The sequence below is a fragment of the Lissotriton helveticus genome, chromosome 1_2, assembly GCF_964261635.1.
Source record: "Lissotriton helveticus chromosome 1_2, aLisHel1.1, whole genome shotgun sequence".
Lineage (NCBI taxonomy): Eukaryota > Metazoa > Chordata > Amphibia > Caudata > Salamandridae > Lissotriton > Lissotriton helveticus.
The window spans coordinates 346,667,771-346,695,687 of NC_136058.1; the positions used below are offsets into that span (position 1 = coordinate 346,667,771).

At 43.6% G+C, this 27,917-nt stretch overlaps 47 non-coding genes across 47 annotated transcripts; 33 read left to right on the forward strand and 14 right to left on the reverse strand.

Annotated features, from left to right (window-relative positions):
* Positions 1-379: 379 nt before the first annotated feature.
* Positions 380-452, reverse strand: TRNAM-CAU (transfer RNA methionine (anticodon CAU)). The gene has a single exon. It is a non-coding gene; the product is annotated as a tRNA-Met (tRNA).
* A 164-nt stretch (positions 453-616) lies between these two features.
* Positions 617-688, forward strand: TRNAA-UGC (transfer RNA alanine (anticodon UGC)). The gene has a single exon. It is a non-coding gene; the product is annotated as a tRNA-Ala (tRNA).
* A 767-nt stretch (positions 689-1,455) lies between these two features.
* On the forward strand, positions 1,456-1,541 carry TRNAY-GUA (transfer RNA tyrosine (anticodon GUA)). Its single transcript is given in 2 exon segments — positions 1,456-1,492; positions 1,506-1,541. It is a non-coding gene; the product is annotated as a tRNA-Tyr (tRNA).
* Positions 1,542-2,364: 823 nt separating this feature from the next.
* Positions 2,365-2,437, reverse strand: TRNAM-CAU (transfer RNA methionine (anticodon CAU)). Its single transcript has one exon. It is a non-coding gene; the product is annotated as a tRNA-Met (tRNA).
* A 164-nt stretch (positions 2,438-2,601) lies between these two features.
* On the forward strand, positions 2,602-2,673 carry TRNAA-UGC (transfer RNA alanine (anticodon UGC)). Its single transcript has one exon. It is a non-coding gene; the product is annotated as a tRNA-Ala (tRNA).
* A 767-nt stretch (positions 2,674-3,440) lies between these two features.
* TRNAY-GUA (transfer RNA tyrosine (anticodon GUA)) lies at positions 3,441-3,526 on the forward strand. Its single transcript is given in 2 exon segments — positions 3,441-3,477; positions 3,491-3,526. It is a non-coding gene; the product is annotated as a tRNA-Tyr (tRNA).
* An 823-nt stretch (positions 3,527-4,349) lies between these two features.
* TRNAM-CAU (transfer RNA methionine (anticodon CAU)) lies at positions 4,350-4,422 on the reverse strand. Its single transcript has one exon. It is a non-coding gene; the product is annotated as a tRNA-Met (tRNA).
* A 164-nt stretch (positions 4,423-4,586) lies between these two features.
* On the forward strand, positions 4,587-4,658 carry TRNAA-UGC (transfer RNA alanine (anticodon UGC)). Its single transcript has one exon. It is a non-coding gene; the product is annotated as a tRNA-Ala (tRNA).
* A 767-nt stretch (positions 4,659-5,425) lies between these two features.
* TRNAY-GUA (transfer RNA tyrosine (anticodon GUA)) lies at positions 5,426-5,511 on the forward strand. The gene is given in 2 exon segments: positions 5,426-5,462; positions 5,476-5,511. It is a non-coding gene; the product is annotated as a tRNA-Tyr (tRNA).
* Positions 5,512-6,076: 565 nt separating this feature from the next.
* TRNAA-UGC (transfer RNA alanine (anticodon UGC)) lies at positions 6,077-6,148 on the forward strand. Its single transcript has one exon. It is a non-coding gene; the product is annotated as a tRNA-Ala (tRNA).
* A 201-nt stretch (positions 6,149-6,349) lies between these two features.
* TRNAM-CAU (transfer RNA methionine (anticodon CAU)) lies at positions 6,350-6,422 on the reverse strand. The gene has a single exon. It is a non-coding gene; the product is annotated as a tRNA-Met (tRNA).
* Positions 6,423-6,586: 164 nt separating this feature from the next.
* On the forward strand, positions 6,587-6,658 carry TRNAA-UGC (transfer RNA alanine (anticodon UGC)). The gene has a single exon. It is a non-coding gene; the product is annotated as a tRNA-Ala (tRNA).
* Positions 6,659-7,425: 767 nt separating this feature from the next.
* TRNAY-GUA (transfer RNA tyrosine (anticodon GUA)) lies at positions 7,426-7,511 on the forward strand. Its single transcript is given in 2 exon segments — positions 7,426-7,462; positions 7,476-7,511. It is a non-coding gene; the product is annotated as a tRNA-Tyr (tRNA).
* Positions 7,512-8,076: 565 nt separating this feature from the next.
* On the forward strand, positions 8,077-8,148 carry TRNAA-UGC (transfer RNA alanine (anticodon UGC)). The gene has a single exon. It is a non-coding gene; the product is annotated as a tRNA-Ala (tRNA).
* A 201-nt stretch (positions 8,149-8,349) lies between these two features.
* On the reverse strand, positions 8,350-8,422 carry TRNAM-CAU (transfer RNA methionine (anticodon CAU)). The gene has a single exon. It is a non-coding gene; the product is annotated as a tRNA-Met (tRNA).
* Positions 8,423-8,586: 164 nt separating this feature from the next.
* On the forward strand, positions 8,587-8,658 carry TRNAA-UGC (transfer RNA alanine (anticodon UGC)). Its single transcript has one exon. It is a non-coding gene; the product is annotated as a tRNA-Ala (tRNA).
* A 767-nt stretch (positions 8,659-9,425) lies between these two features.
* Positions 9,426-9,511, forward strand: TRNAY-GUA (transfer RNA tyrosine (anticodon GUA)). The gene is given in 2 exon segments: positions 9,426-9,462; positions 9,476-9,511. It is a non-coding gene; the product is annotated as a tRNA-Tyr (tRNA).
* A 565-nt stretch (positions 9,512-10,076) lies between these two features.
* On the forward strand, positions 10,077-10,148 carry TRNAA-UGC (transfer RNA alanine (anticodon UGC)). Its single transcript has one exon. It is a non-coding gene; the product is annotated as a tRNA-Ala (tRNA).
* A 201-nt stretch (positions 10,149-10,349) lies between these two features.
* Positions 10,350-10,422, reverse strand: TRNAM-CAU (transfer RNA methionine (anticodon CAU)). Its single transcript has one exon. It is a non-coding gene; the product is annotated as a tRNA-Met (tRNA).
* Positions 10,423-10,586: 164 nt separating this feature from the next.
* On the forward strand, positions 10,587-10,658 carry TRNAA-UGC (transfer RNA alanine (anticodon UGC)). Its single transcript has one exon. It is a non-coding gene; the product is annotated as a tRNA-Ala (tRNA).
* A 767-nt stretch (positions 10,659-11,425) lies between these two features.
* On the forward strand, positions 11,426-11,511 carry TRNAY-GUA (transfer RNA tyrosine (anticodon GUA)). Its single transcript is given in 2 exon segments — positions 11,426-11,462; positions 11,476-11,511. It is a non-coding gene; the product is annotated as a tRNA-Tyr (tRNA).
* An 823-nt stretch (positions 11,512-12,334) lies between these two features.
* On the reverse strand, positions 12,335-12,407 carry TRNAM-CAU (transfer RNA methionine (anticodon CAU)). The gene has a single exon. It is a non-coding gene; the product is annotated as a tRNA-Met (tRNA).
* Positions 12,408-12,571: 164 nt separating this feature from the next.
* Positions 12,572-12,643, forward strand: TRNAA-UGC (transfer RNA alanine (anticodon UGC)). Its single transcript has one exon. It is a non-coding gene; the product is annotated as a tRNA-Ala (tRNA).
* Positions 12,644-13,410: 767 nt separating this feature from the next.
* On the forward strand, positions 13,411-13,496 carry TRNAY-GUA (transfer RNA tyrosine (anticodon GUA)). Its single transcript is given in 2 exon segments — positions 13,411-13,447; positions 13,461-13,496. It is a non-coding gene; the product is annotated as a tRNA-Tyr (tRNA).
* An 823-nt stretch (positions 13,497-14,319) lies between these two features.
* TRNAM-CAU (transfer RNA methionine (anticodon CAU)) lies at positions 14,320-14,392 on the reverse strand. The gene has a single exon. It is a non-coding gene; the product is annotated as a tRNA-Met (tRNA).
* Positions 14,393-14,556: 164 nt separating this feature from the next.
* TRNAA-UGC (transfer RNA alanine (anticodon UGC)) lies at positions 14,557-14,628 on the forward strand. The gene has a single exon. It is a non-coding gene; the product is annotated as a tRNA-Ala (tRNA).
* Positions 14,629-15,395: 767 nt separating this feature from the next.
* TRNAY-GUA (transfer RNA tyrosine (anticodon GUA)) lies at positions 15,396-15,481 on the forward strand. The gene is given in 2 exon segments: positions 15,396-15,432; positions 15,446-15,481. It is a non-coding gene; the product is annotated as a tRNA-Tyr (tRNA).
* A 565-nt stretch (positions 15,482-16,046) lies between these two features.
* Positions 16,047-16,118, forward strand: TRNAA-UGC (transfer RNA alanine (anticodon UGC)). Its single transcript has one exon. It is a non-coding gene; the product is annotated as a tRNA-Ala (tRNA).
* A 201-nt stretch (positions 16,119-16,319) lies between these two features.
* Positions 16,320-16,392, reverse strand: TRNAM-CAU (transfer RNA methionine (anticodon CAU)). Its single transcript has one exon. It is a non-coding gene; the product is annotated as a tRNA-Met (tRNA).
* A 164-nt stretch (positions 16,393-16,556) lies between these two features.
* On the forward strand, positions 16,557-16,628 carry TRNAA-UGC (transfer RNA alanine (anticodon UGC)). The gene has a single exon. It is a non-coding gene; the product is annotated as a tRNA-Ala (tRNA).
* A 767-nt stretch (positions 16,629-17,395) lies between these two features.
* TRNAY-GUA (transfer RNA tyrosine (anticodon GUA)) lies at positions 17,396-17,481 on the forward strand. Its single transcript is given in 2 exon segments — positions 17,396-17,432; positions 17,446-17,481. It is a non-coding gene; the product is annotated as a tRNA-Tyr (tRNA).
* Positions 17,482-18,304: 823 nt separating this feature from the next.
* Positions 18,305-18,377, reverse strand: TRNAM-CAU (transfer RNA methionine (anticodon CAU)). Its single transcript has one exon. It is a non-coding gene; the product is annotated as a tRNA-Met (tRNA).
* Positions 18,378-18,541: 164 nt separating this feature from the next.
* On the forward strand, positions 18,542-18,613 carry TRNAA-UGC (transfer RNA alanine (anticodon UGC)). Its single transcript has one exon. It is a non-coding gene; the product is annotated as a tRNA-Ala (tRNA).
* Positions 18,614-19,380: 767 nt separating this feature from the next.
* TRNAY-GUA (transfer RNA tyrosine (anticodon GUA)) lies at positions 19,381-19,466 on the forward strand. The gene is given in 2 exon segments: positions 19,381-19,417; positions 19,431-19,466. It is a non-coding gene; the product is annotated as a tRNA-Tyr (tRNA).
* An 823-nt stretch (positions 19,467-20,289) lies between these two features.
* TRNAM-CAU (transfer RNA methionine (anticodon CAU)) lies at positions 20,290-20,362 on the reverse strand. Its single transcript has one exon. It is a non-coding gene; the product is annotated as a tRNA-Met (tRNA).
* A 164-nt stretch (positions 20,363-20,526) lies between these two features.
* Positions 20,527-20,598, forward strand: TRNAA-UGC (transfer RNA alanine (anticodon UGC)). Its single transcript has one exon. It is a non-coding gene; the product is annotated as a tRNA-Ala (tRNA).
* A 767-nt stretch (positions 20,599-21,365) lies between these two features.
* TRNAY-GUA (transfer RNA tyrosine (anticodon GUA)) lies at positions 21,366-21,451 on the forward strand. Its single transcript is given in 2 exon segments — positions 21,366-21,402; positions 21,416-21,451. It is a non-coding gene; the product is annotated as a tRNA-Tyr (tRNA).
* Positions 21,452-22,016: 565 nt separating this feature from the next.
* TRNAA-UGC (transfer RNA alanine (anticodon UGC)) lies at positions 22,017-22,088 on the forward strand. Its single transcript has one exon. It is a non-coding gene; the product is annotated as a tRNA-Ala (tRNA).
* Positions 22,089-22,289: 201 nt separating this feature from the next.
* On the reverse strand, positions 22,290-22,362 carry TRNAM-CAU (transfer RNA methionine (anticodon CAU)). Its single transcript has one exon. It is a non-coding gene; the product is annotated as a tRNA-Met (tRNA).
* Positions 22,363-22,526: 164 nt separating this feature from the next.
* TRNAA-UGC (transfer RNA alanine (anticodon UGC)) lies at positions 22,527-22,598 on the forward strand. Its single transcript has one exon. It is a non-coding gene; the product is annotated as a tRNA-Ala (tRNA).
* A 767-nt stretch (positions 22,599-23,365) lies between these two features.
* Positions 23,366-23,451, forward strand: TRNAY-GUA (transfer RNA tyrosine (anticodon GUA)). The gene is given in 2 exon segments: positions 23,366-23,402; positions 23,416-23,451. It is a non-coding gene; the product is annotated as a tRNA-Tyr (tRNA).
* Positions 23,452-24,274: 823 nt separating this feature from the next.
* Positions 24,275-24,347, reverse strand: TRNAM-CAU (transfer RNA methionine (anticodon CAU)). Its single transcript has one exon. It is a non-coding gene; the product is annotated as a tRNA-Met (tRNA).
* Positions 24,348-24,511: 164 nt separating this feature from the next.
* On the forward strand, positions 24,512-24,583 carry TRNAA-UGC (transfer RNA alanine (anticodon UGC)). The gene has a single exon. It is a non-coding gene; the product is annotated as a tRNA-Ala (tRNA).
* A 767-nt stretch (positions 24,584-25,350) lies between these two features.
* Positions 25,351-25,436, forward strand: TRNAY-GUA (transfer RNA tyrosine (anticodon GUA)). The gene is given in 2 exon segments: positions 25,351-25,387; positions 25,401-25,436. It is a non-coding gene; the product is annotated as a tRNA-Tyr (tRNA).
* An 823-nt stretch (positions 25,437-26,259) lies between these two features.
* TRNAM-CAU (transfer RNA methionine (anticodon CAU)) lies at positions 26,260-26,332 on the reverse strand. The gene has a single exon. It is a non-coding gene; the product is annotated as a tRNA-Met (tRNA).
* A 164-nt stretch (positions 26,333-26,496) lies between these two features.
* Positions 26,497-26,568, forward strand: TRNAA-UGC (transfer RNA alanine (anticodon UGC)). Its single transcript has one exon. It is a non-coding gene; the product is annotated as a tRNA-Ala (tRNA).
* Positions 26,569-27,335: 767 nt separating this feature from the next.
* Positions 27,336-27,421, forward strand: TRNAY-GUA (transfer RNA tyrosine (anticodon GUA)). The gene is given in 2 exon segments: positions 27,336-27,372; positions 27,386-27,421. It is a non-coding gene; the product is annotated as a tRNA-Tyr (tRNA).
* Positions 27,422-27,917: the final 496 nt, after the last annotated feature.

Below are 27,917 nucleotides of genomic sequence, written 5' to 3' on the forward strand. Positions count from 1 at the left end.
CACGTAAGGTGTGAGCAATTTCATGCCTGACACTTTACATTCGAGTCTCAAATCGAGACATTGCTGTCTGTGGGCTTCAGAGTCTCCCTGCATATCCAGCGAAAGGTTAAAAGTCAGTAGAGGGGATGTAGCTCAGTGGTAGAGCGCATGCTTTGCATGTATGAGGCCCCGGCATCTCCAGGAGTCTCTGTTCTGTATATTGGCTTTTACCAAAAGGCTAGCCTGCCATCTTGTGGAAAGTAGAGGTTTCCCAGGCAGTTGGGGGTCAGAACCCCACTTAAATAGTTTGCTTTGAAAAATTGCTTGAAATAGGCATAGATTCCACATTTAAAAAAATAAATAAATCTGGGAATTTTGGTCGCCAAAAGGAGGAAATAAATGCCCTCTCTGAGGATCGAACTCAGGACCTTCAGATTATGAGACTGACGCGCTGCCTACTGCGCTAAGAAGGCTGCGCACAAGCATCTCTAAATAAGACTATAGACCATGAAGATAATCCAGGTACGAGGCTTAAGGATTTTCCTGACTGACACTTTATGCTGCAGTGTCAAATGGGTTGACTTGGCAGTCACTTGCATTCAGGGTTTCCATGCATAAAGTACAACTTGGCAGACGTGGGGATGTAGCTCAGTGGTAGAGCGCATGCTTTGCATGTATGAGGCCCCGGGTTCAATCCCAGGCATCTCCAGCCTTTTGCCGTGCTGATTTTGGATTTTGGCAGGAAGCTAGGCGGGCCATCAGGATTAAGGAAGAGTTATGTCTTGCAACTGGAGTACGAACGCCACTTCAACTGTGAGACGTTTGCCTTGAAAAATCGAACGAAATGGGGCTATCTCATTTTTGATGATTATAGAACAAAAGAATCTTACTTGTTTAAGCCATGAAAGAGATGATTAATCTTGGCAATCTTAATACATTTAGGATTGAAATCTGTGGCAGCCATCTTGGTCATTGGTAAGGGTTCTTCCTCTAAACCAGAGACTCTTTTCAGTAGCTTCAAGAAAAACAGAATAAGTTGTTCATCTCAATCGCCTTTGACCTACAGATTTTTCCATTCTCTTTCCTTTCAAAAATGCATCCAAAATGCATGTTCTTGATGCTGGGTGCATACTAATGACTCCCATAACTTTCTGTCATTTTTCTCACGGTTAAAGGCTTCCATCCATTTGCCACCAATGCTTCCTAAGGTCTTTGTATCAAAGTTCCTTTCCTTTCTGTAAAAATCATATTTGTAGAGCCCCTGCTTTTCCCCAAGCCAAGACAGAACATCAACTTTGGTGTGAAATCCTCCTTTGAGGTGATAAGACATAACTCACAGTGTGCTCTCAGAAGTGGTAACTTTGAAAGGGAGCCGCAGGTAATATTGATGATTTTCATCTGTCTGTTCCTGGTCCCCACCACCAACTTTTCTTGAGCGAGAGATAATTTCCGCGCTATGAGCAATTTGCTACCACTCCTTCGATAGCTCAGTTGGTAGAGTGGAGGACTGTAGCATAAAGTCAGGCATCCTTAGGTCGCTGGTTCAAATCCGGCTCGAAGGATTTTGTGGTTTAATTTCCATGTCTTTTGCTTTCAATCAACAATACCTTCCATTCATTATGAAAAATTCCCCGAGCTCCGATAAATACTGGAAAAGAAGCGTACTCTATCTGCTTTCAAAGTGAACTGATGACATAGTCATCGCTAGGGGAGGTGTGAAGAAAAGTAAAGGAAACCTGCTGATCAGAACTACTACCACAGCCTTGCACCAAGGTAGCTGCTTGGCAGCGATTCACACTATAGCTTGCCTTCAACTTGAGTGTCCACGGATGGGCAAGAGGGAATATCCAATGGAATCATCTCCTGAAAGGCTGAGCAAGCTGGAAAGTAGACCAATAATTTGCACATTTGGGCCAAATCCTGAGAAATTTTGCATTCCAAACTGAGCAATTAAAAGCTCTGCCGGAGAATGGAACCCTACATATATGCTCCATGAAGACAGTCCACACGTAAGGTGTGAGCAATTTCATGCCTGACACTTTACATTCTAGTCTCAAATCGAGACATTGCTGTCTGTGGGCTTCAGAGTCTCCCTGCATATCTAGCGAAAGGTTAGAAGTCAGTAGAGGGGATGTAGCTCAGTGGTAGAGCGCATGCTTTGCATTTATGAGTCCCCGGCATCTCCAGGAGTCTCTGTTCTGTATATTGGCTTTTACCAAAAGGCTAGCCTGCCATCTTGTGGAAAGTAGAGGTTTCCCAGGCAGTTGGGGGTCAGAACCCCACTTAAATAGTTTGCTTTGAAAAATTGCTTGAAATAGGCATAGATTCCACATTTAAAAAAATAAATAAATCTGGGAATTTTGGTCGCCAAAAGGAGGAAATAAATGCCCTCTCTGAGGATCGAACTCAGGACCTTCAGATTATGAGACTGACGCGCTGCCTACTGCGCTAAGAAGGCTGCGCACAAGCATCTCTAAATAAGACTATAGACCATGAAGATAATCCAGGTACGAGGCTTAAGGATTTTCCTGACTGACACTTTATGCTGCAGTGTCAAATGGGTTGACTTGGCAGTCACTTGCATTCAGGGTTTCCATGCATAAAGTACAACTTGGCAGACGTGGGGATGTAGCTCAGTGGTAGAGCGCATGCTTTGCATGTATGAGGCCCCGGGTTCAATCCCAGGCATCTCCAGCCTTTTGCCGTGCTGATTTTGGATTTTGGCAGGAAGCTAGGCGGGCCATCAGGATTAAGGAAGAGTTATGTCTTGCAACTGGAGTACGAACGCCACTTCAACTGTGAGACGTTTGCCTTGAAAAATCGAACGAAATGGGGCTATCTCATTTTTGATGATTATAGAACAAAAGAATCTTACTTGTTTAAGCCATGAAAGTGATGATTAATCTTGGCAATCTTAATACATTTAGGATTGAAATCTGTGGCAGCCATCTTGGTCATTGGTAAGGGTTCTTCCTCTAAACCAGAGACTCTTTTCAGTAGCTTCAAGAAAAACAGAATAAGTTGTTCATCTCAATCGCCTTTGACCTACAGATTTTTCCATTCTCTTTCCTTTCAAAAATGCATCCAAAATGCATGTTCTTGATGCTGGGTGCATACTAATGACTCCCATAACTTTCTGTCATTTTTCTCACGGTTAAAGGCTTCCATCCATTTGCCACCAATGCTTCCTAAGGTCTTTGTATCAAAGTTCCTTTCCTTTCTGTAAAAATCATATTTGTAGAGCCCCTGCTTTTCCCCAAGCCAAGACAGAACATCAACTTTGGTGTGAAATCCTCCTTTGAGGTGATAAGACATAACTCACAGTGTGCTCTCAGAAGTGGTAACTTTGAAAGGGAGCCGCAGGTAATATTGATGATTTTCATCTGTCTGTTCCTGGTCCCCACCACCAACTTTTCTTGAGCGAGAGATAATTTCCGCGCTATGAGCAATTTGCTACCACTCCTTCGATAGCTCAGTTGGTAGAGCGGAGGACTGTAGCATAAAGTCAGGCATCCTTAGGTCGCTGGTTCAAATCCGGCTCGAAGGATTTTGTGGTTTAATTTCCATGTCTTTTGCTTTCAATCAACAATACCTTCCATTCATTATGAAAAATTCCCCGAGCTCCGATAAATACTGGAAAAGAAGCGTACTCTATCTGCTTTCAAAGTGAACTGATGACATAGTCATCGCTAGGGGAGGTGTGAAGAAAAGTAAAGGAAACCTGCTGATCAGAACTACTACCACAGCCTTGCACCAAGGTAGCTGCTTGGCAGCGATTCACACTATGGCTTGCCTTCAACTTGAGTGTCCACGGATGGGCAAGAGGGAATATCCAATGGAATCATCTCCTGAAAGGCTGAGCAAGCTGGAAAGTAGACCAATAATTTGCACATTTGGGCCAAATCCTGAGAAGTTTTGCATTCCAAACTGAGCAATTAAAAGCTCTGCCGGAGAATGGAACCCTACATATATGCTCCATGAAGACAGTCCACACGTAAGGTGTGAGCAATTTCATGCCTGACACTTTACATTCGAGTCTCAAATCGAGACATTGCTGTCTGTGGGCTTCAGAGTCTCCCTGCATATCCAGCGAAAGGTTAAAAGTCAGTAGAGGGGATGTAGCTCAGTGGTAGAGCGCATGCTTTGCATGTATGAGGCCCCGGCATCTCCAGGAGTCTCTGTTCTGTATATTGGCTTTTACCAAAAGGCTAGCCTGCCATCTTGTGGAAAGTAGAGGTTTCCCAGGCAGTTGGGGGTCAGAACCCCACTTAAATAGTTTGCTTTGAAAAATTGCTTGAAATAGGCATAGATTCCACATTTAAAAAAATAAATAAATCTGGGAATTTTGGTCGCCAAAAGGAGGAAATAAATGCCCTCTCTGAGGATCGAACTCAGGACCTTCAGATTATGAGACTGACGCGCTGCCTACTGCGCTAAGAAGGCTGCGCACAAGCATCTCTAAATAAGACTATAGACCATGAAGATAATCCAGGTACGAGGCTTAAGGATTTTCCTGACTGACACTTTATGCTGCAGTGTCAAATGGGTTGACTTGGCAGTCACTTGCATTCAGGGTTTCCATGCATAAAGTACAACTTGGCAGACGTGGGGATGTAGCTCAGTGGTAGAGCGCATGCTTTGCATGTATGAGGCCCCGGGTTCAATCCCAGGCATCTCCAGCCTTTTGCCGTGCTGATTTTGGATTTTGGCAGGAAGCTAGGCGGGCCATCAGGATTAAGGAAGAGTTATGTCTTGCAACTGGAGTACGAACGCCACTTCAACTGTGAGACGTTTGCCTTGAAAAATCGAACGAAATGGGGCTATCTCATTTTTGATGATTATAGAACAAAAGAATCTTACTTGTTTAAGCCATGAAAGTGATGATTAATCTTGGCAATCTTAATACATTTAGGATTGAAATCTGTGGCAGCCATCTTGGTCATTGGTAAGGGTTCTTCCTCTAAACCAGAGACTCTTTTCAGTAGCTTCAAGAAAAACAGAATAAGTTGTTCATCTCAATCGCCTTTGACCTACAGATTTTTCCATTCTCTTTCCTTTCAAAAATGCATCCAAAATGCATGTTCTTGATGCTGGGTGCATACTAATGACTCCCATAACTTTCTGTCATTTTTCTCACGGTTAAAGGCTTCCATCCATTTGCCACCAATGCTTCCTAAGGTCTTTGTATCAAAGTTCCTTTCCTTTCTGTAAAAATCATATTTGTAGAGCCCCTGCTTTTCCCCAAGCCAAGACAGAACATCAACTTTGGTGTGAAATCCTCCTTTGAGGTGATAAGACATAACTCACAGTGTGCTCTCAGAAGTGGTAACTTTGAAAGGGAGCCGCAGGTAATATTGATGATTTTCATCTGTCTGTTCCTGGTCCCCACCACCAACTTTTCTTGAGCGAGAGATAATTTCCGCGCTATGAGCAATTTGCTACCACTCCTTCGATAGCTCAGTTGGTAGAGCGGAGGACTGTAGCATAAAGTCAGGCATCCTTAGGTCGCTGGTTCAAATCCGGCTCGAAGGATTTTGTGGTTTAATTTCCATGTCTTTTGCTTTCAATCAACAATACCTTCCATTCATTATGAAAAATTCCCCGAGCTCCGATAAATACTGGAAAAGAAGCGTACTCTATCTGCTTTCAAAGTGAACTGATGACATAGTCATCGCTAGGGGAGGTGTGAAGAAAAGTAAAGGAAACCTGCTGATCAGAACTACTACCACAGCCTTGCACCAAGGTAGCTGCTTGGCAGCGATTCACACTATGGCTTGCCTTCAACTTGAGTGTCCACGGATGGGCAAGAGGGAATATCCAATGGAATCATCTCCTGAAAGGCTGAGCAAGCTGGAAAGTAGACCAATAATTTGCACATTTGGGCCAAATCCTGAGAAGTTTTGCATTCCAAACTGAGCAATTAAAAGCTCTGCCGGAGAATGGAACCCTACATATATGCTCCATGAAGACAGTCCACACGTAAGGTGTGAGCAATTTCATGCCTGACACTTTACATTCGAGTCTCAAATCGAGACATTGCTGTCTGTGGGCTTCAGAGTCTCCCTGCATATCCAGCGAAAGGTTAGAAGTCAGTAGAGGGGATGTAGCTCAGTGGTAGAGCGCATGCTTTGCATGTATGAGGCCCCGGGTTCAATCCCCGGCATCTCCAGGAGTCTCTGTTCTGTATATTGGCTTTTACCAAAAGGCTAGCCTGCCATCTTGTGGAAAGTAGAGGTTTCCCAGGCAGTTGGGGGTCAGAACCCCACTTAAATAGTTTGCTTTGAAAAATTGCTTGAAATAGGCATAGATTCCACATTTAAAAAAAAAAAAAAAAATCTGGGAATTTTGGTCGCCAAAAGGAGGAAATAAATGCCCTCTCTGAGGATCGAACTCAGGACCTTCAGATTATGAGACTGACGCGCTGCCTACTGCGCTAAGAAGGCTGCGCACAAGCATCTCTAAATAAGACTATAGACCATGAAGATAATCCAGGTACGAGGCTTAAGGATTTTCCTGACTGACACTTTATGCTGCAGTGTCAAATGGGTTGACTTGGCAGTCACTTGCATTCAGGGTTTCCATGCATAAAGTACAACTTGGCAGACGTGGGGATGTAGCTCAGTGGTAGAGCGCATGCTTTGCATGTATGAGGCCCCGGGTTCAATCCCCGCCATCTCCAGCCTTTTGCCGTGCTGATTTTGGATTTTGGCAGGAAGCTAGGCGGGCCATCAGGATTAAGGAAGAGTTATGTCTTGCAACTGGAGTACGAACGCCACTTCAACTGTGAGACGTTTGCCTTGAAAAATCGAACGAAATGGGGCTATCTCATTTTTGATGATTATAGAACAAAAGAATCTTACTTGTTTAAGCCATGAAAGTGATGATTAATCTTGGCAATCTTAATACATTTAGGATTGAAATCTGTGGCAGCCATCTTGGTCATTGGTAAGGGTTCTTCCTCTAAACCAGAGACTCTTTTCAGTAGCTTCAAGAAAAACAGAATAAGTTGTTCATCTCAATCGCCTTTGACCTACAGATTTTTCCATTCTCTTTCCTTTCAAAAATGCATCCAAAATGCATGTTCTTGATGCTGGGTGCATACTAATGACTCCCATAACTTTCTGTCATTTTTCTCACGGTTAAAGGCTTCCATCCATTTGCCACCAATGCTTCCTAAGGTCTTTGTATCAAAGTTCCTTTCCTTTCTGTAAAAATCATATTTGTAGAGCCCCTGCTTTTCCCCAAGCCAAGACAGAACATCAACTTTGGTGTGAAATCCTCCTTTGAGGTGATAAGACATAACTCACAGTGTGCTCTCAGAAGTGGTAACTTTGAAAGGGAGCCGCAGGTAATATTGATGATTTTCATCTGTCTGTTCCTGGTCCCCACCACCAACTTTTCTTGAGCGAGAGATAATTTCCGCGCTATGAGCAATTTGCTACCACTCCTTCGATAGCTCAGTTGGTAGAGCGGAGGACTGTAGCATAAAGTCAGGCATCCTTAGGTCGCTGGTTCAAATCCGGCTCGAAGGATTTTGTGGTTTAATTTCCATGTCTTTTGCTTTCAATCAACAATACCTTCCATTCATTATGAAAAATTCCCCGAGCTCCGATAAATACTGGAAAAGAAGCGTACTCTATCTGCTTTCAAAGTGAACTGATGACATAGTCATCGCTAGGGGAGGTGTGAAGAAAAGTAAAGGAAACCTGCTGATCAGAACTACTACCACAGCCTTGCACCAAGGTAGCTGCTTGGCAGCGATTCACACTATGGCTTGCCTTCAACTTGAGTGTCCACGGATGGGCAAGAGGGAATATCCAATGGAATCATCTCCTGAAAGGCTGAGCAAGCTGGAAAGTAGACCAATAATTTGCACATTTGGGCCAAATCCTGAGAAGTTTTGCATTCCAAACTGAGCAATTAAAAGCTCTGCCGGAGAATGGAACCCTACATATATGCTCCATGAAGACAGTCCACACGTAAGGTGTGAGCAATTTCATGCCTGACACTTTACATTCGAGTCTCAAATCGAGACATTGCTGTCTGTGGGCTTCAGAGTCTCCCTGCATATCCAGCGAAAGGTTAGAAGTCAGTAGAGGGGATGTAGCTCAGTGGTAGAGCGCATGCTTTGCATGTATGAGGCCCCGGGTTCAATCCCCGGCATCTCCAGGAGTCTCTGTTCTGTATATTGGCTTTTACCAAAAGGCTAGCCTGCCATCTTGTGGAAAGTAGAGGTTTCCCAGGCAGTTGGGGGTCAGAACCCCACTTAAATAGTTTGCTTTGAAAAATTGCTTGAAATAGGCATAGATTCCACATTTAAAAAAAAAAAAAAAAATCTGGGAATTTTGGTCGCCAAAAGGAGGAAATAAATGCCCTCTCTGAGGATCGAACTCAGGACCTTCAGATTATGAGACTGACGCGCTGCCTACTGCGCTAAGAAGGCTGCGCACAAGCATCTCTAAATAAGACTATAGACCATGAAGATAATCCAGGTACGAGGCTTAAGGATTTTCCTGACTGACACTTTATGCTGCAGTGTCAAATGGGTTGACTTGGCAGTCACTTGCATTCAGGGTTTCCATGCATAAAGTACAACTTGGCAGACGTGGGGATGTAGCTCAGTGGTAGAGCGCATGCTTTGCATGTATGAGGCCCCGGGTTCAATCCCAGGCATCTCCAGCCTTTTGCCGTGCTGATTTTGGATTTTGGCAGGAAGCTAGGCGGGCCATCAGGATTAAGGAAGAGTTATGTCTTGCAACTGGAGTACGAACGCCACTTCAACTGTGAGACGTTTGCCTTGAAAAATCGAACGAAATGGGGCTATCTCATTTTTGATGATTATAGAACAAAAGAATCTTACTTGTTTAAGCCATGAAAGTGATGATTAATCTTGGCAATCTTAATACATTTAGGATTGAAATCTGTGGCAGCCATCTTGGTCATTGGTAAGGGTTCTTCCTCTAAACCAGAGACTCTTTTCAGTAGCTTCAAGAAAAACAGAATAAGTTGTTCATCTCAATCGCCTTTGACCTACAGATTTTTCCATTCTCTTTCCTTTCAAAAATGCATCCAAAATGCATGTTCTTGATGCTGGGTGCATACTAATGACTCCCATAACTTTCTGTCATTTTTCTCACGGTTAAAGGCTTCCATCCATTTGCCACCAATGCTTCCTAAGGTCTTTGTATCAAAGTTCCTTTCCTTTCTGTAAAAATCATATTTGTAGAGCCCCTGCTTTTCCCCAAGCCAAGACAGAACATCAACTTTGGTGTGAAATCCTCCTTTGAGGTGATAAGACATAACTCACAGTGTGCTCTCAGAAGTGGTAACTTTGAAAGGGAGCCGCAGGTAATATTGATGATTTTCATCTGTCTGTTCCTGGTCCCCACCACCAACTTTTCTTGAGCGAGAGATAATTTCCGCGCTATGAGCAATTTGCTACCACTCCTTCGATAGCTCAGTTGGTAGAGCGGAGGACTGTAGCATAAAGTCAGGCATCCTTAGGTCGCTGGTTCAAATCCGGCTCGAAGGATTTTGTGGTTTAATTTCCATGTCTTTTGCTTTCAATCAACAATACCTTCCATTCATTATGAAAAATTCCCCGAGCTCCGATAAATACTGGAAAAGAAGCGTACTCTATCTGCTTTCAAAGTGAACTGATGACATAGTCATCGCTAGGGGAGGTGTGAAGAAAAGTAAAGGAAACCTGCTGATCAGAACTACTACCACAGCCTTGCACCAAGGTAGCTGCTTGGCAGCGATTCACACTATGGCTTGCCTTCAACTTGAGTGTCCACGGATGGGCAAGAGGGAATATCCAATGGAATCATCTCCTGAAAGGCTGAGCAAGCTGGAAAGTAGACCAATAATTTGCACATTTGGGCCAAATCCTGAGAAGTTTTGCATTCCAAACTGAGCAATTAAAAGCTCTGCCGGAGAATGGAACCCTACATATATGCTCCATGAAGACAGTCCACACGTAAGGTGTGAGCAATTTCATGCCTGACACTTTACATTCGAGTCTCAAATCGAGACATTGCTGTCTGTGGGCTTCAGAGTCTCCCTGCATATCCAGCGAAAGGTTAGAAGTCAGTAGAGGGGATGTAGCTCAGTGGTAGAGCGCATGCTTTGCATGTATGAGGCCCCGGGTTCAATCCCCGGCATCTCCAGGAGTCTCTGTTCTGTATATTGGCTTTTACCAAAAGGCTAGCCTGCCATCTTGTGGAAAGTAGAGGTTTCCCAGGCAGTTGGGGGTCAGAACCCCACTTAAATAGTTTGCTTTGAAAAATTGCTTGAAATAGGCATAGATTCCACATTTAAAAAAAAAAAAAAAAATCTGGGAATTTTGGTCGCCAAAAGGAGGAAATAAATGCCCTCTCTGAGGATCGAACTCAGGACCTTCAGATTATGAGACTGACGCGCTGCCTACTGCGCTAAGAAGGCTGCGCACAAGCATCTCTAAATAAGACTATAGACCATGAAGATAATCCAGGTACGAGGCTTAAGGATTTTCCTGACTGACACTTTATGCTGCAGTGTCAAATGGGTTGACTTGGCAGTCACTTGCATTCAGGGTTTCCATGCATAAAGTACAACTTGGCAGACGTGGGGATGTAGCTCAGTGGTAGAGCGCATGCTTTGCATGTATGAGGCCCCGGGTTCAATCCCCGCCATCTCCAGCCTTTTGCCGTGCTGATTTTGGATTTTGGCAGGAAGCTAGGCGGGCCATCAGGATTAAGGAAGAGTTATGTCTTGCAACTGGAGTACGAACGCCACTTCAACTGTGAGACGTTTGCCTTGAAAAATCGAACGAAATGGGGCTATCTCATTTTTGATGATTATAGAACAAAAGAATCTTACTTGTTTAAGCCATGAAAGAGATGATTAATCTTGGCAATCTTAATACATTTAGGATTGAAATCTGTGGCAGCCATCTTGGTCATTGGTAAGGGTTCTTCCTCTAAACCAGAGACTCTTTTCAGTAGCTTCAAGAAAAACAGAATAAGTTGTTCATCTCAATCGCCTTTGACCTACAGATTTTTCCATTCTCTTTCCTTTCAAAAATGCATCCAAAATGCATGTTCTTGATGCTGGGTGCATACTAATGACTCCCATAACTTTCTGTCATTTTTCTCACGGTTAAAGGCTTCCATCCATTTGCCACCAATGCTTCCTAAGGTCTTTGTATCAAAGTTCCTTTCCTTTCTGTAAAAATCATATTTGTAGAGCCCCTGCTTTTCCCCAAGCCAAGACAGAACATCAACTTTGGTGTGAAATCCTCCTTTGAGGTGATAAGACATAACTCACAGTGTGCTCTCAGAAGTGGTAACTTTGAAAGGGAGCCGCAGGTAATATTGATGATTTTCATCTGTCTGTTCCTGGTCCCCACCACCAACTTTTCTTGAGCGAGAGATAATTTCCGCGCTATGAGCAATTTGCTACCACTCCTTCGATAGCTCAGTTGGTAGAGTGGAGGACTGTAGCATAAAGTCAGGCATCCTTAGGTCGCTGGTTCAAATCCGGCTCGAAGGATTTTGTGGTTTAATTTCCATGTCTTTTGCTTTCAATCAACAATACCTTCCATTCATTATGAAAAATTCCCCGAGCTCCGATAAATACTGGAAAAGAAGCGTACTCTATCTGCTTTCAAAGTGAACTGATGACATAGTCATCGCTAGGGGAGGTGTGAAGAAAAGTAAAGGAAACCTGCTGATCAGAACTACTACCACAGCCTTGCACCAAGGTAGCTGCTTGGCAGCGATTCACACTATAGCTTGCCTTCAACTTGAGTGTCCACGGATGGGCAAGAGGGAATATCCAATGGAATCATCTCCTGAAAGGCTGAGCAAGCTGGAAAGTAGACCAATAATTTGCACATTTGGGCCAAATCCTGAGAAATTTTGCATTCCAAACTGAGCAATTAAAAGCTCTGCCGGAGAATGGAACCCTACATATATGCTCCATGAAGACAGTCCACACGTAAGGTGTGAGCAATTTCATGCCTGACACTTTACATTCTAGTCTCAAATCGAGACATTGCTGTCTGTGGGCTTCAGAGTCTCCCTGCATATCTAGCGAAAGGTTAGAAGTCAGTAGAGGGGATGTAGCTCAGTGGTAGAGCGCATGCTTTGCATTTATGAGTCCCCGGCATCTCCAGGAGTCTCTGTTCTGTATATTGGCTTTTACCAAAAGGCTAGCCTGCCATCTTGTGGAAAGTAGAGGTTTCCCAGGCAGTTGGGGGTCAGAACCCCACTTAAATAGTTTGCTTTGAAAAATTGCTTGAAATAGGCATAGATTCCACATTTAAAAAAATAAATAAATCTGGGAATTTTGGTCGCCAAAAGGAGGAAATAAATGCCCTCTCTGAGGATCGAACTCAGGACCTTCAGATTATGAGACTGACGCGCTGCCTACTGCGCTAAGAAGGCTGCGCACAAGCATCTCTAAATAAGACTATAGACCATGAAGATAATCCAGGTACGAGGCTTAAGGATTTTCCTGACTGACACTTTATGCTGCAGTGTCAAATGGGTTGACTTGGCAGTCACTTGCATTCAGGGTTTCCATGCATAAAGTACAACTTGGCAGACGTGGGGATGTAGCTCAGTGGTAGAGCGCATGCTTTGCATGTATGAGGCCCCGGGTTCAATCCCAGGCATCTCCAGCCTTTTGCCGTGCTGATTTTGGATTTTGGCAGGAAGCTAGGCGGGCCATCAGGATTAAGGAAGAGTTATGTCTTGCAACTGGAGTACGAACGCCACTTCAACTGTGAGACGTTTGCCTTGAAAAATCGAACGAAATGGGGCTATCTCATTTTTGATGATTATAGAACAAAAGAATCTTACTTGTTTAAGCCATGAAAGTGATGATTAATCTTGGCAATCTTAATACATTTAGGATTGAAATCTGTGGCAGCCATCTTGGTCATTGGTAAGGGTTCTTCCTCTAAACCAGAGACTCTTTTCAGTAGCTTCAAGAAAAACAGAATAAGTTGTTCATCTCAATCGCCTTTGACCTACAGATTTTTCCATTCTCTTTCCTTTCAAAAATGCATCCAAAATGCATGTTCTTGATGCTGGGTGCATACTAATGACTCCCATAACTTTCTGTCATTTTTCTCACGGTTAAAGGCTTCCATCCATTTGCCACCAATGCTTCCTAAGGTCTTTGTATCAAAGTTCCTTTCCTTTCTGTAAAAATCATATTTGTAGAGCCCCTGCTTTTCCCCAAGCCAAGACAGAACATCAACTTTGGTGTGAAATCCTCCTTTGAGGTGATAAGACATAACTCACAGTGTGCTCTCAGAAGTGGTAACTTTGAAAGGGAGCCGCAGGTAATATTGATGATTTTCATCTGTCTGTTCCTGGTCCCCACCACCAACTTTTCTTGAGCGAGAGATAATTTCCGCGCTATGAGCAATTTGCTACCACTCCTTCGATAGCTCAGTTGGTAGAGCGGAGGACTGTAGCATAAAGTCAGGCATCCTTAGGTCGCTGGTTCAAATCCGGCTCGAAGGATTTTGTGGTTTAATTTCCATGTCTTTTGCTTTCAATCAACAATACCTTCCATTCATTATGAAAAATTCCCCGAGCTCCGATAAATACTGGAAAAGAAGCGTACTCTATCTGCTTTCAAAGTGAACTGATGACATAGTCATCGCTAGGGGAGGTGTGAAGAAAAGTAAAGGAAACCTGCTGATCAGAACTACTACCACAGCCTTGCACCAAGGTAGCTGCTTGGCAGCGATTCACACTATGGCTTGCCTTCAACTTGAGTGTCCACGGATGGGCAAGAGGGAATATCCAATGGAATCATCTCCTGAAAGGCTGAGCAAGCTGGAAAGTAGACCAATAATTTGCACATTTGGGCCAAATCCTGAGAAGTTTTGCATTCCAAACTGAGCAATTAAAAGCTCTGCCGGAGAATGGAACCCTACATATATGCTCCATGAAGACAGTCCACACGTAAGGTGTGAGCAATTTCATGCCTGACACTTTACATTCGAGTCTCAAATCGAGACATTGCTGTCTGTGGGCTTCAGAGTCTCCCTGCATATCCAGCGAAAGGTTAAAAGTCAGTAGAGGGGATGTAGCTCAGTGGTAGAGCGCATGCTTTGCATGTATGAGGCCCCGGCATCTCCAGGAGTCTCTGTTCTGTATATTGGCTTTTACCAAAAGGCTAGCCTGCCATCTTGTGGAAAGTAGAGGTTTCCCAGGCAGTTGGGGGTCAGAACCCCACTTAAATAGTTTGCTTTGAAAAATTGCTTGAAATAGGCATAGATTCCACATTTAAAAAAATAAATAAATCTGGGAATTTTGGTCGCCAAAAGGAGGAAATAAATGCCCTCTCTGAGGATCGAACTCAGGACCTTCAGATTATGAGACTGACGCGCTGCCTACTGCGCTAAGAAGGCTGCGCACAAGCATCTCTAAATAAGACTATAGACCATGAAGATAATCCAGGTACGAGGCTTAAGGATTTTCCTGACTGACACTTTATGCTGCAGTGTCAAATGGGTTGACTTGGCAGTCACTTGCATTCAGGGTTTCCATGCATAAAGTACAACTTGGCAGACGTGGGGATGTAGCTCAGTGGTAGAGCGCATGCTTTGCATGTATGAGGCCCCGGGTTCAATCCCAGGCATCTCCAGCCTTTTGCCGTGCTGATTTTGGATTTTGGCAGGAAGCTAGGCGGGCCATCAGGATTAAGGAAGAGTTATGTCTTGCAACTGGAGTACGAACGCCACTTCAACTGTGAGACGTTTGCCTTGAAAAATCGAACGAAATGGGGCTATCTCATTTTTGATGATTATAGAACAAAAGAATCTTACTTGTTTAAGCCATGAAAGTGATGATTAATCTTGGCAATCTTAATACATTTAGGATTGAAATCTGTGGCAGCCATCTTGGTCATTGGTAAGGGTTCTTCCTCTAAACCAGAGACTCTTTTCAGTAGCTTCAAGAAAAACAGAATAAGTTGTTCATCTCAATCGCCTTTGACCTACAGATTTTTCCATTCTCTTTCCTTTCAAAAATGCATCCAAAATGCATGTTCTTGATGCTGGGTGCATACTAATGACTCCCATAACTTTCTGTCATTTTTCTCACGGTTAAAGGCTTCCATCCATTTGCCACCAATGCTTCCTAAGGTCTTTGTATCAAAGTTCCTTTCCTTTCTGTAAAAATCATATTTGTAGAGCCCCTGCTTTTCCCCAAGCCAAGACAGAACATCAACTTTGGTGTGAAATCCTCCTTTGAGGTGATAAGACATAACTCACAGTGTGCTCTCAGAAGTGGTAACTTTGAAAGGGAGCCGCAGGTAATATTGATGATTTTCATCTGTCTGTTCCTGGTCCCCACCACCAACTTTTCTTGAGCGAGAGATAATTTCCGCGCTATGAGCAATTTGCTACCACTCCTTCGATAGCTCAGTTGGTAGAGCGGAGGACTGTAGCATAAAGTCAGGCATCCTTAGGTCGCTGGTTCAAATCCGGCTCGAAGGATTTTGTGGTTTAATTTCCATGTCTTTTGCTTTCAATCAACAATACCTTCCATTCATTATGAAAAATTCCCCGAGCTCCGATAAATACTGGAAAAGAAGCGTACTCTATCTGCTTTCAAAGTGAACTGATGACATAGTCATCGCTAGGGGAGGTGTGAAGAAAAGTAAAGGAAACCTGCTGATCAGAACTACTACCACAGCCTTGCACCAAGGTAGCTGCTTGGCAGCGATTCACACTATGGCTTGCCTTCAACTTGAGTGTCCACGGATGGGCAAGAGGGAATATCCAATGGAATCATCTCCTGAAAGGCTGAGCAAGCTGGAAAGTAGACCAATAATTTGCACATTTGGGCCAAATCCTGAGAAGTTTTGCATTCCAAACTGAGCAATTAAAAGCTCTGCCGGAGAATGGAACCCTACATATATGCTCCATGAAGACAGTCCACACGTAAGGTGTGAGCAATTTCATGCCTGACACTTTACATTCGAGTCTCAAATCGAGACATTGCTGTCTGTGGGCTTCAGAGTCTCCCTGCATATCCAGCGAAAGGTTAGAAGTCAGTAGAGGGGATGTAGCTCAGTGGTAGAGCGCATGCTTTGCATGTATGAGGCCCCGGGTTCAATCCCCGGCATCTCCAGGAGTCTCTGTTCTGTATATTGGCTTTTACCAAAAGGCTAGCCTGCCATCTTGTGGAAAGTAGAGGTTTCCCAGGCAGTTGGGGGTCAGAACCCCACTTAAATAGTTTGCTTTGAAAAATTGCTTGAAATAGGCATAGATTCCACATTTAAAAAAAAAAAAAAAAATCTGGGAATTTTGGTCGCCAAAAGGAGGAAATAAATGCCCTCTCTGAGGATCGAACTCAGGACCTTCAGATTATGAGACTGACGCGCTGCCTACTGCGCTAAGAAGGCTGCGCACAAGCATCTCTAAATAAGACTATAGACCATGAAGATAATCCAGGTACGAGGCTTAAGGATTTTCCTGACTGACACTTTATGCTGCAGTGTCAAATGGGTTGACTTGGCAGTCACTTGCATTCAGGGTTTCCATGCATAAAGTACAACTTGGCAGACGTGGGGATGTAGCTCAGTGGTAGAGCGCATGCTTTGCATGTATGAGGCCCCGGGTTCAATCCCCGCCATCTCCAGCCTTTTGCCGTGCTGATTTTGGATTTTGGCAGGAAGCTAGGCGGGCCATCAGGATTAAGGAAGAGTTATGTCTTGCAACTGGAGTACGAACGCCACTTCAACTGTGAGACGTTTGCCTTGAAAAATCGAACGAAATGGGGCTATCTCATTTTTGATGATTATAGAACAAAAGAATCTTACTTGTTTAAGCCATGAAAGAGATGATTAATCTTGGCAATCTTAATACATTTAGGATTGAAATCTGTGGCAGCCATCTTGGTCATTGGTAAGGGTTCTTCCTCTAAACCAGAGACTCTTTTCAGTAGCTTCAAGAAAAACAGAATAAGTTGTTCATCTCAATCGCCTTTGACCTACAGATTTTTCCATTCTCTTTCCTTTCAAAAATGCATCCAAAATGCATGTTCTTGATGCTGGGTGCATACTAATGACTCCCATAACTTTCTGTCATTTTTCTCACGGTTAAAGGCTTCCATCCATTTGCCACCAATGCTTCCTAAGGTCTTTGTATCAAAGTTCCTTTCCTTTCTGTAAAAATCATATTTGTAGAGCCCCTGCTTTTCCCCAAGCCAAGACAGAACATCAACTTTGGTGTGAAATCCTCCTTTGAAGTGATAAGACATAACTCACAGTGTGCTCTCAGAAGTGGTAACTTTGAAAGGGAGCCGCAGGTAATATTGATGATTTTCATCTGTCTGTTCCTGGTCCCCACCACCAACTTTTCTTGAGCGAGAGATAATTTCCGCGCTATGAGCAATTTGCTACCACTCCTTCGATAGCTCAGTTGGTAGAGTGGAGGACTGTAGCATAAAGTCAGGCATCCTTAGGTCGCTGGTTCAAATCCGGCTCGAAGGATTTTGTGGTTTAATTTCCATGTCTTTTGCTTTCAATCAACAATACCTTCCATTCATTATGAAAAATTCCCCGAGCTCCGATAAATACTGGAAAAGAAGCGTACTCTATCTGCTTTCAAAGTGAACTGATGACATAGTCATCGCTAGGGGAGGTGTGAAGAAAAGTAAAGGAAACCTGCTGATCAGAACTACTACCACAGCCTTGCACCAAGGTAGCTGCTTGGCAGCGATTCACACTATAGCTTGCCTTCAACTTGAGTGTCCACGGATGGGCAAGAGGGAATATCCAATGGAATCATCTCCTGAAAGGCTGAGCAAGCTGGAAAGTAGACCAATAATTTGCACATTTGGGCCAAATCCTGAGAAGTTTTGCATTCCAAACTGAGCAATTAAAAGCTCTGCCGGAGAATGGAACCCTACATATATGCTCCATGAAGACAGTCCACACGTAAGGTGTGAGCAATTTCATGCCTGACACTTTACATTCGAGTCTCAAATCGAGACATTGCTGTCTGTGGGCTTCAGAGTCTCCCTGCATATCCAGCGAAAGGTTAAAAGTCAGTAGAGGGGATGTAGCTCAGTGGTAGAGCGCATGCTTTGCATTTATGAGTCCCCGGCATCTCCAGGAGTCTCTGTTCTGTATATTGGCTTTTACCAAAAGGCTAGCCTGCCATCTTGTGGAAAGTAGAGGTTTCCCAGGCAGTTGGGGGTCAGAACCCCACTTAAATAGTTTGCTTTGAAAAATTGCTTGAAATAGGCATAGATTCCACATTTAAAAAAAAAAAAAAATCTGGGAATTTTGGTCGCCAAAAGGAGGAAATAAATGCCCTCTCTGAGGATCGAACTCAGGACCTTCAGATTATGAGACTGACGCGCTGCCTACTGCGCTAAGAAGGCTGCGCACAAGCATTTCTAAATAAGACTATAGACCATGAAGATAATCCAGGTACGAGGCTTAAGGATTTTCCTGACTGACACTTTATGCTGCAGTGTCAAATGGGTTGACTTGGCAGTCACTTGCATTCAGGGTTTCCATGCATAAAGTACAACTTGGCAGACGTGGGGATGTAGCTCAGTGGTAGAGCGCATGCTTTGCATGTATGAGGCCCCGGGTTCAATCCCCGGCATCTCCAGCCTTTTGCCGTGCTGATTTTGGATTTTGGCAGGAAGCTAGGCGGGCCATCAGGATTAAGGAAGAGTTATGTCTTGCAACTGGAGTACGAACGCCACTTCAACTGTAAGACGTTTGCCTTGAAAAATCGAACGAAATGGGGCTATCTCATTTTTGATGATTATAGAACAAAAGAATCTTACTTGTTTAAGCCATGAAAGAGATGATTAATCTTGGCAATCTTAATACATTTAGGATTGAAATCTGTGGCAGCCATCTTGGTCATTGGTAAGGGTTCTTCCTCTAAACCAGAGACTCTTTTCAGTAGCTTCAAGAAAAACAGAATAAGTTGTTCATCTCAATCGCCTTTGACCTACAGATTTTTCCATTCTCTTTCCTTTCAAAAATGCATCCAAAATGCATGTTCTTGATGCTGGGTGCATACTAATGACTCCCATAACTTTCTGTCATTTTTCTCACGGTTAAAGGCTTCCATCCATTTGCCACCAATGCTTCCTAAGGTCTTTGTATCAAAGTTCCTTTCCTTTCTGTAAAAATCATATTTGTAGAGCCCCTGCTTTTCCCCAAGCCAAGACAGAACATCAACTTTGGTGTGAAATCCTCCTTTGAGGTGATAAGACATAACTCACAGTGTGCTCTCAGAAGTGGTAACTTTGAAAGGGAGCCGCAGGTAATATTGATGATTTTCATCTGTCTGTTCCTGGTCCCCACCACCAACTTTTCTTGAGCGAGAGATAATTTCCGCGCTATGAGCAATTTGCTACCACTCCTTCGATAGCTCAGTTGGTAGAGTGGAGGACTGTAGCATAAAGTCAGGCATCCTTAGGTCGCTGGTTCAAATCCGGCTCGAAGGATTTTGTGGTTTAATTTCCATGTCTTTTGCTTTCAATCAACAATACCTTCCATTCATTATGAAAAATTCCCCGAGCTCCGATAAATACTGGAAAAGAAGCGTACTCTATCTGCTTTCAAAGTGAACTGATGACATAGTCATCGCTAGGGGAGGTGTGAAGAAAAGTAAAGGAAACCTGCTGATCAGAACTACTACCACAGCCTTGCACCAAGGTAGCTGCTTGGCAGCGATTCACACTATAGCTTGCCTTCAACTTGAGTGTCCACGGATGGGCAAGAGGGAATATCCAATGGAATCATCTCCTGAAAGGCTGAGCAAGCTGGAAAGTAGACCAATAATTTGCACATTTGGGCCAAATCCTGAGAAATTTTGCATTCCAAACTGAGCAATTAAAAGCTCTGCCGGAGAATGGAACCCTACATATATGCTCCATGAAGACAGTCCACACGTAAGGTGTGAGCAATTTCATGCCTGACACTTTACATTCTAGTCTCAAATCGAGACATTGCTGTCTGTGGGCTTCAGAGTCTCCCTGCATATCTAGCGAAAGGTTAGAAGTCAGTAGAGGGGATGTAGCTCAGTGGTAGAGCGCATGCTTTGCATTTATGAGTCCCCGGCATCTCCAGGAGTCTCTGTTCTGTATATTGGCTTTTACCAAAAGGCTAGCCTGCCATCTTGTGGAAAGTAGAGGTTTCCCAGGCAGTTGGGGGTCAGAACCCCACTTAAATAGTTTGCTTTGAAAAATTGCTTGAAATAGGCATAGATTCCACATTTAAAAAAATAAATAAATCTGGGAATTTTGGTCGCCAAAAGGAGGAAATAAATGCCCTCTCTGAGGATCGAACTCAGGACCTTCAGATTATGAGACTGACGCGCTGCCTACTGCGCTAAGAAGGCTGCGCACAAGCATCTCTAAATAAGACTATAGACCATGAAGATAATCCAGGTACGAGGCTTAAGGATTTTCCTGACTGACACTTTATGCTGCAGTGTCAAATGGGTTGACTTGGCAGTCACTTGCATTCAGGGTTTCCATGCATAAAGTACAACTTGGCAGACGTGGGGATGTAGCTCAGTGGTAGAGCGCATGCTTTGCATGTATGAGGCCCCGGGTTCAATCCCAGGCATCTCCAGCCTTTTGCCGTGCTGATTTTGGATTTTGGCAGGAAGCTAGGCGGGCCATCAGGATTAAGGAAGAGTTATGTCTTGCAACTGGAGTACGAACGCCACTTCAACTGTGAGACGTTTGCCTTGAAAAATCGAACGAAATGGGGCTATCTCATTTTTGATGATTATAGAACAAAAGAATCTTACTTGTTTAAGCCATGAAAGTGATGATTAATCTTGGCAATCTTAATACATTTAGGATTGAAATCTGTGGCAGCCATCTTGGTCATTGGTAAGGGTTCTTCCTCTAAACCAGAGACTCTTTTCAGTAGCTTCAAGAAAAACAGAATAAGTTGTTCATCTCAATCGCCTTTGACCTACAGATTTTTCCATTCTCTTTCCTTTCAAAAATGCATCCAAAATGCATGTTCTTGATGCTGGGTGCATACTAATGACTCCCATAACTTTCTGTCATTTTTCTCACGGTTAAAGGCTTCCATCCATTTGCCACCAATGCTTCCTAAGGTCTTTGTATCAAAGTTCCTTTCCTTTCTGTAAAAATCATATTTGTAGAGCCCCTGCTTTTCCCCAAGCCAAGACAGAACATCAACTTTGGTGTGAAATCCTCCTTTGAGGTGATAAGACATAACTCACAGTGTGCTCTCAGAAGTGGTAACTTTGAAAGGGAGCCGCAGGTAATATTGATGATTTTCATCTGTCTGTTCCTGGTCCCCACCACCAACTTTTCTTGAGCGAGAGATAATTTCCGCGCTATGAGCAATTTGCTACCACTCCTTCGATAGCTCAGTTGGTAGAGCGGAGGACTGTAGCATAAAGTCAGGCATCCTTAGGTCGCTGGTTCAAATCCGGCTCGAAGGATTTTGTGGTTTAATTTCCATGTCTTTTGCTTTCAATCAACAATACCTTCCATTCATTATGAAAAATTCCCCGAGCTCCGATAAATACTGGAAAAGAAGCGTACTCTATCTGCTTTCAAAGTGAACTGATGACATAGTCATCGCTAGGGGAGGTGTGAAGAAAAGTAAAGGAAACCTGCTGATCAGAACTACTACCACAGCCTTGCACCAAGGTAGCTGCTTGGCAGCGATTCACACTATGGCTTGCCTTCAACTTGAGTGTCCACGGATGGGCAAGAGGGAATATCCAATGGAATCATCTCCTGAAAGGCTGAGCAAGCTGGAAAGTAGACCAATAATTTGCACATTTGGGCCAAATCCTGAGAAGTTTTGCATTCCAAACTGAGCAATTAAAAGCTCTGCCGGAGAATGGAACCCTACATATATGCTCCATGAAGACAGTCCACACGTAAGGTGTGAGCAATTTCATGCCTGACACTTTACATTCGAGTCTCAAATCGAGACATTGCTGTCTGTGGGCTTCAGAGTCTCCCTGCATATCCAGCGAAAGGTTAGAAGTCAGTAGAGGGGATGTAGCTCAGTGGTAGAGCGCATGCTTTGCATGTATGAGGCCCCGGGTTCAATCCCCGGCATCTCCAGGAGTCTCTGTTCTGTATATTGGCTTTTACCAAAAGGCTAGCCTGCCATCTTGTGGAAAGTAGAGGTTTCCCAGGCAGTTGGGGGTCAGAACCCCACTTAAATAGTTTGCTTTGAAAAATTGCTTGAAATAGGCATAGATTCCACATTTAAAAAAAAAAAAAAAAATCTGGGAATTTTGGTCGCCAAAAGGAGGAAATAAATGCCCTCTCTGAGGATCGAACTCAGGACCTTCAGATTATGAGACTGACGCGCTGCCTACTGCGCTAAGAAGGCTGCGCACAAGCATCTCTAAATAAGACTATAGACCATGAAGATAATCCAGGTACGAGGCTTAAGGATTTTCCTGACTGACACTTTATGCTGCAGTGTCAAATGGGTTGACTTGGCAGTCACTTGCATTCAGGGTTTCCATGCATAAAGTACAACTTGGCAGACGTGGGGATGTAGCTCAGTGGTAGAGCGCATGCTTTGCATGTATGAGGCCCCGGGTTCAATCCCCGCCATCTCCAGCCTTTTGCCGTGCTGATTTTGGATTTTGGCAGGAAGCTAGGCGGGCCATCAGGATTAAGGAAGAGTTATGTCTTGCAACTGGAGTACGAACGCCACTTCAACTGTGAGACGTTTGCCTTGAAAAATCGAACGAAATGGGGCTATCTCATTTTTGATGATTATAGAACAAAAGAATCTTACTTGTTTAAGCCATGAAAGAGATGATTAATCTTGGCAATCTTAATACATTTAGGATTGAAATCTGTGGCAGCCATCTTGGTCATTGGTAAGGGTTCTTCCTCTAAACCAGAGACTCTTTTCAGTAGCTTCAAGAAAAACAGAATAAGTTGTTCATCTCAATCGCCTTTGACCTACAGATTTTTCCATTCTCTTTCCTTTCAAAAATGCATCCAAAATGCATGTTCTTGATGCTGGGTGCATACTAATGACTCCCATAACTTTCTGTCATTTTTCTCACGGTTAAAGGCTTCCATCCATTTGCCACCAATGCTTCCTAAGGTCTTTGTATCAAAGTTCCTTTCCTTTCTGTAAAAATCATATTTGTAGAGCCCCTGCTTTTCCCCAAGCCAAGACAGAACATCAACTTTGGTGTGAAATCCTCCTTTGAAGTGATAAGACATAACTCACAGTGTGCTCTCAGAAGTGGTAACTTTGAAAGGGAGCCGCAGGTAATATTGATGATTTTCATCTGTCTGTTCCTGGTCCCCACCACCAACTTTTCTTGAGCGAGAGATAATTTCCGCGCTATGAGCAATTTGCTACCACTCCTTCGATAGCTCAGTTGGTAGAGTGGAGGACTGTAGCATAAAGTCAGGCATCCTTAGGTCGCTGGTTCAAATCCGGCTCGAAGGATTTTGTGGTTTAATTTCCATGTCTTTTGCTTTCAATCAACAATACCTTCCATTCATTATGAAAAATTCCCCGAGCTCCGATAAATACTGGAAAAGAAGCGTACTCTATCTGCTTTCAAAGTGAACTGATGACATAGTCATCGCTAGGGGAGGTGTGAAGAAAAGTAAAGGAAACCTGCTGATCAGAACTACTACCACAGCCTTGCACCAAGGTAGCTGCTTGGCAGCGATTCACACTATAGCTTGCCTTCAACTTGAGTGTCCACGGATGGGCAAGAGGGAATATCCAATGGAATCATCTCCTGAAAGGCTGAGCAAGCTGGAAAGTAGACCAATAATTTGCACATTTGGGCCAAATCCTGAGAAGTTTTGCATTCCAAACTGAGCAATTAAAAGCTCTGCCGGAGAATGGAACCCTACATATATGCTCCATGAAGACAGTCCACACGTAAGGTGTGAGCAATTTCATGCCTGACACTTTACATTCGAGTCTCAAATCGAGACATTGCTGTCTGTGGGCTTCAGAGTCTCCCTGCATATCCAGCGAAAGGTTAAAAGTCAGTAGAGGGGATGTAGCTCAGTGGTAGAGCGCATGCTTTGCATTTATGAGTCCCCGGCATCTCCAGGAGTCTCTGTTCTGTATATTGGCTTTTACCAAAAGGCTAGCCTGCCATCTTGTGGAAAGTAGAGGTTTCCCAGGCAGTTGGGGGTCAGAACCCCACTTAAATAGTTTGCTTTGAAAAATTGCTTGAAATAGGCATAGATTCCACATTTAAAAAAAAAAAAAAATCTGGGAATTTTGGTCGCCAAAAGGAGGAAATAAATGCCCTCTCTGAGGATCGAACTCAGGACCTTCAGATTATGAGACTGACGCGCTGCCTACTGCGCTAAGAAGGCTGCGCACAAGCATTTCTAAATAAGACTATAGACCATGAAGATAATCCAGGTACGAGGCTTAAGGATTTTCCTGACTGACACTTTATGCTGCAGTGTCAAATGGGTTGACTTGGCAGTCACTTGCATTCAGGGTTTCCATGCATAAAGTACAACTTGGCAGACGTGGGGATGTAGCTCAGTGGTAGAGCGCATGCTTTGCATGTATGAGGCCCCGGGTTCAATCCCCGGCATCTCCAGCCTTTTGCCGTGCTGATTTTGGATTTTGGCAGGAAGCTAGGCGGGCCATCAGGATTAAGGAAGAGTTATGTCTTGCAACTGGAGTACGAACGCCACTTCAACTGTAAGACGTTTGCCTTGAAAAATCGAACGAAATGGGGCTATCTCATTTTTGATGATTATAGAACAAAAGAATCTTACTTGTTTAAGCCATGAAAGAGATGATTAATCTTGGCAATCTTAATACATTTAGGATTGAAATCTGTGGCAGCCATCTTGGTCATTGGTAAGGGTTCTTCCTCTAAACCAGAGACTCTTTTCAGTAGCTTCAAGAAAAACAGAATAAGTTGTTCATCTCAATCGCCTTTGACCTACAGATTTTTCCATTCTCTTTCCTTTCAAAAATGCATCCAAAATGCATGTTCTTGATGCTGGGTGCATACTAATGACTCCCATAACTTTCTGTCATTTTTCTCACGGTTAAAGGCTTCCATCCATTTGCCACCAATGCTTCCTAAGGTCTTTGTATCAAAGTTCCTTTCCTTTCTGTAAAAATCATATTTGTAGAGCCCCTGCTTTTCCCCAAGCCAAGACAGAACATCAACTTTGGTGTGAAATCCTCCTTTGAGGTGATAAGACATAACTCACAGTGTGCTCTCAGAAGTGGTAACTTTGAAAGGGAGCCGCAGGTAATATTGATGATTTTCATCTGTCTGTTCCTGGTCCCCACCACCAACTTTTCTTGAGCGAGAGATAATTTCCGCGCTATGAGCAATTTGCTACCACTCCTTCGATAGCTCAGTTGGTAGAGTGGAGGACTGTAGCATAAAGTCAGGCATCCTTAGGTCGCTGGTTCAAATCCGGCTCGAAGGATTTTGTGGTTTAATTTCCATGTCTTTTGCTTTCAATCAACAATACCTTCCATTCATTATGAAAAATTCCCCGAGCTCCGATAAATACTGGAAAAGAAGCGTACTCTATCTGCTTTCAAAGTGAACTGATGACATAGTCATCGCTAGGGGAGGTGTGAAGAAAAGTAAAGGAAACCTGCTGATCAGAACTACTACCACAGCCTTGCACCAAGGTAGCTGCTTGGCAGCGATTCACACTATAGCTTGCCTTCAACTTGAGTGTCCACGGATGGGCAAGAGGGAATATCCAATGGAATCATCTCCTGAAAGGCTGAGCAAGCTGGAAAGTAGACCAATAATTTGCACATTTGGGCCAAATCCTGAGAAATTTTGCATTCCAAACTGAGCAATTAAAAGCTCTGCCGGAGAATGGAACCCTACATATATGCTCCATGAAGACAGTCCACACGTAAGGTGTGAGCAATTTCATGCCTGACACTTTACATTCTAGTCTCAAATCGAGACATTGCTGTCTGTGGGCTTCAGAGTCTCCCTGCATATCTAGCGAAAGGTTAGAAGTCAGTAGAGGGGATGTAGCTCAGTGGTAGAGCGCATGCTTTGCATTTATGAGTCCCCGGCATCTCCAGGAGTCTCTGTTCTGTATATTGGCTTTTACCAAAAGGCTAGCCTGCCATCTTGTGGAAAGTAGAGGTTTCCCAGGCAGTTGGGGGTCAGAACCCCACTTAAATAGTTTGCTTTGAAAAATTGCTTGAAATAGGCATAGATTCCACATTTAAAAAAATAAATAAATCTGGGAATTTTGGTCGCCAAAAGGAGGAAATAAATGCCCTCTCTGAGGATCGAACTCAGGACCTTCAGATTATGAGACTGACGCGCTGCCTACTGCGCTAAGAAGGCTGCGCACAAGCATCTCTAAATAAGACTATAGACCATGAAGATAATCCAGGTACGAGGCTTAAGGATTTTCCTGACTGACACTTTATGCTGCAGTGTCAAATGGGTTGACTTGGCAGTCACTTGCATTCAGGGTTTCCATGCATAAAGTACAACTTGGCAGACGTGGGGATGTAGCTCAGTGGTAGAGCGCATGCTTTGCATGTATGAGGCCCCGGGTTCAATCCCAGGCATCTCCAGCCTTTTGCCGTGCTGATTTTGGATTTTGGCAGGAAGCTAGGCGGGCCATCAGGATTAAGGAAGAGTTATGTCTTGCAACTGGAGTACGAACGCCACTTCAACTGTGAGACGTTTGCCTTGAAAAATCGAACGAAATGGGGCTATCTCATTTTTGATGATTATAGAACAAAAGAATCTTACTTGTTTAAGCCATGAAAGTGATGATTAATCTTGGCAATCTTAATACATTTAGGATTGAAATCTGTGGCAGCCATCTTGGTCATTGGTAAGGGTTCTTCCTCTAAACCAGAGACTCTTTTCAGTAGCTTCAAGAAAAACAGAATAAGTTGTTCATCTCAATCGCCTTTGACCTACAGATTTTTCCATTCTCTTTCCTTTCAAAAATGCATCCAAAATGCATGTTCTTGATGCTGGGTGCATACTAATGACTCCCATAACTTTCTGTCATTTTTCTCACGGTTAAAGGCTTCCATCCATTTGCCACCAATGCTTCCTAAGGTCTTTGTATCAAAGTTCCTTTCCTTTCTGTAAAAATCATATTTGTAGAGCCCCTGCTTTTCCCCAAGCCAAGACAGAACATCAACTTTGGTGTGAAATCCTCCTTTGAGGTGATAAGACATAACTCACAGTGTGCTCTCAGAAGTGGTAACTTTGAAAGGGAGCCGCAGGTAATATTGATGATTTTCATCTGTCTGTTCCTGGTCCCCACCACCAACTTTTCTTGAGCGAGAGATAATTTCCGCGCTATGAGCAATTTGCTACCACTCCTTCGATAGCTCAGTTGGTAGAGCGGAGGACTGTAGCATAAAGTCAGGCATCCTTAGGTCGCTGGTTCAAATCCGGCTCGAAGGATTTTGTGGTTTAATTTCCATGTCTTTTGCTTTCAATCAACAATACCTTCCATTCATTATGAAAAATTCCCCGAGCTCCGATAAATACTGGAAAAGAAGCGTACTCTATCTGCTTTCAAAGTGAACTGATGACATAGTCATCGCTAGGGGAGGTGTGAAGAAAAGTAAAGGAAACCTGCTGATCAGAACTACTACCACAGCCTTGCACCAAGGTAGCTGCTTGGCAGCGATTCACACTATGGCTTGCCTTCAACTTGAGTGTCCACGGATGGGCAAGAGGGAATATCCAATGGAATCATCTCCTGAAAGGCTGAGCAAGCTGGAAAGTAGACCAATAATTTGCACATTTGGGCCAAATCCTGAGAAGTTTTGCATTCCAAACTGAGCAATTAAAAGCTCTGCCGGAGAATGGAACCCTACATATATGCTCCATGAAGACAGTCCACACGTAAGGTGTGAGCAATTTCATGCCTGACACTTTACATTCGAGTCTCAAA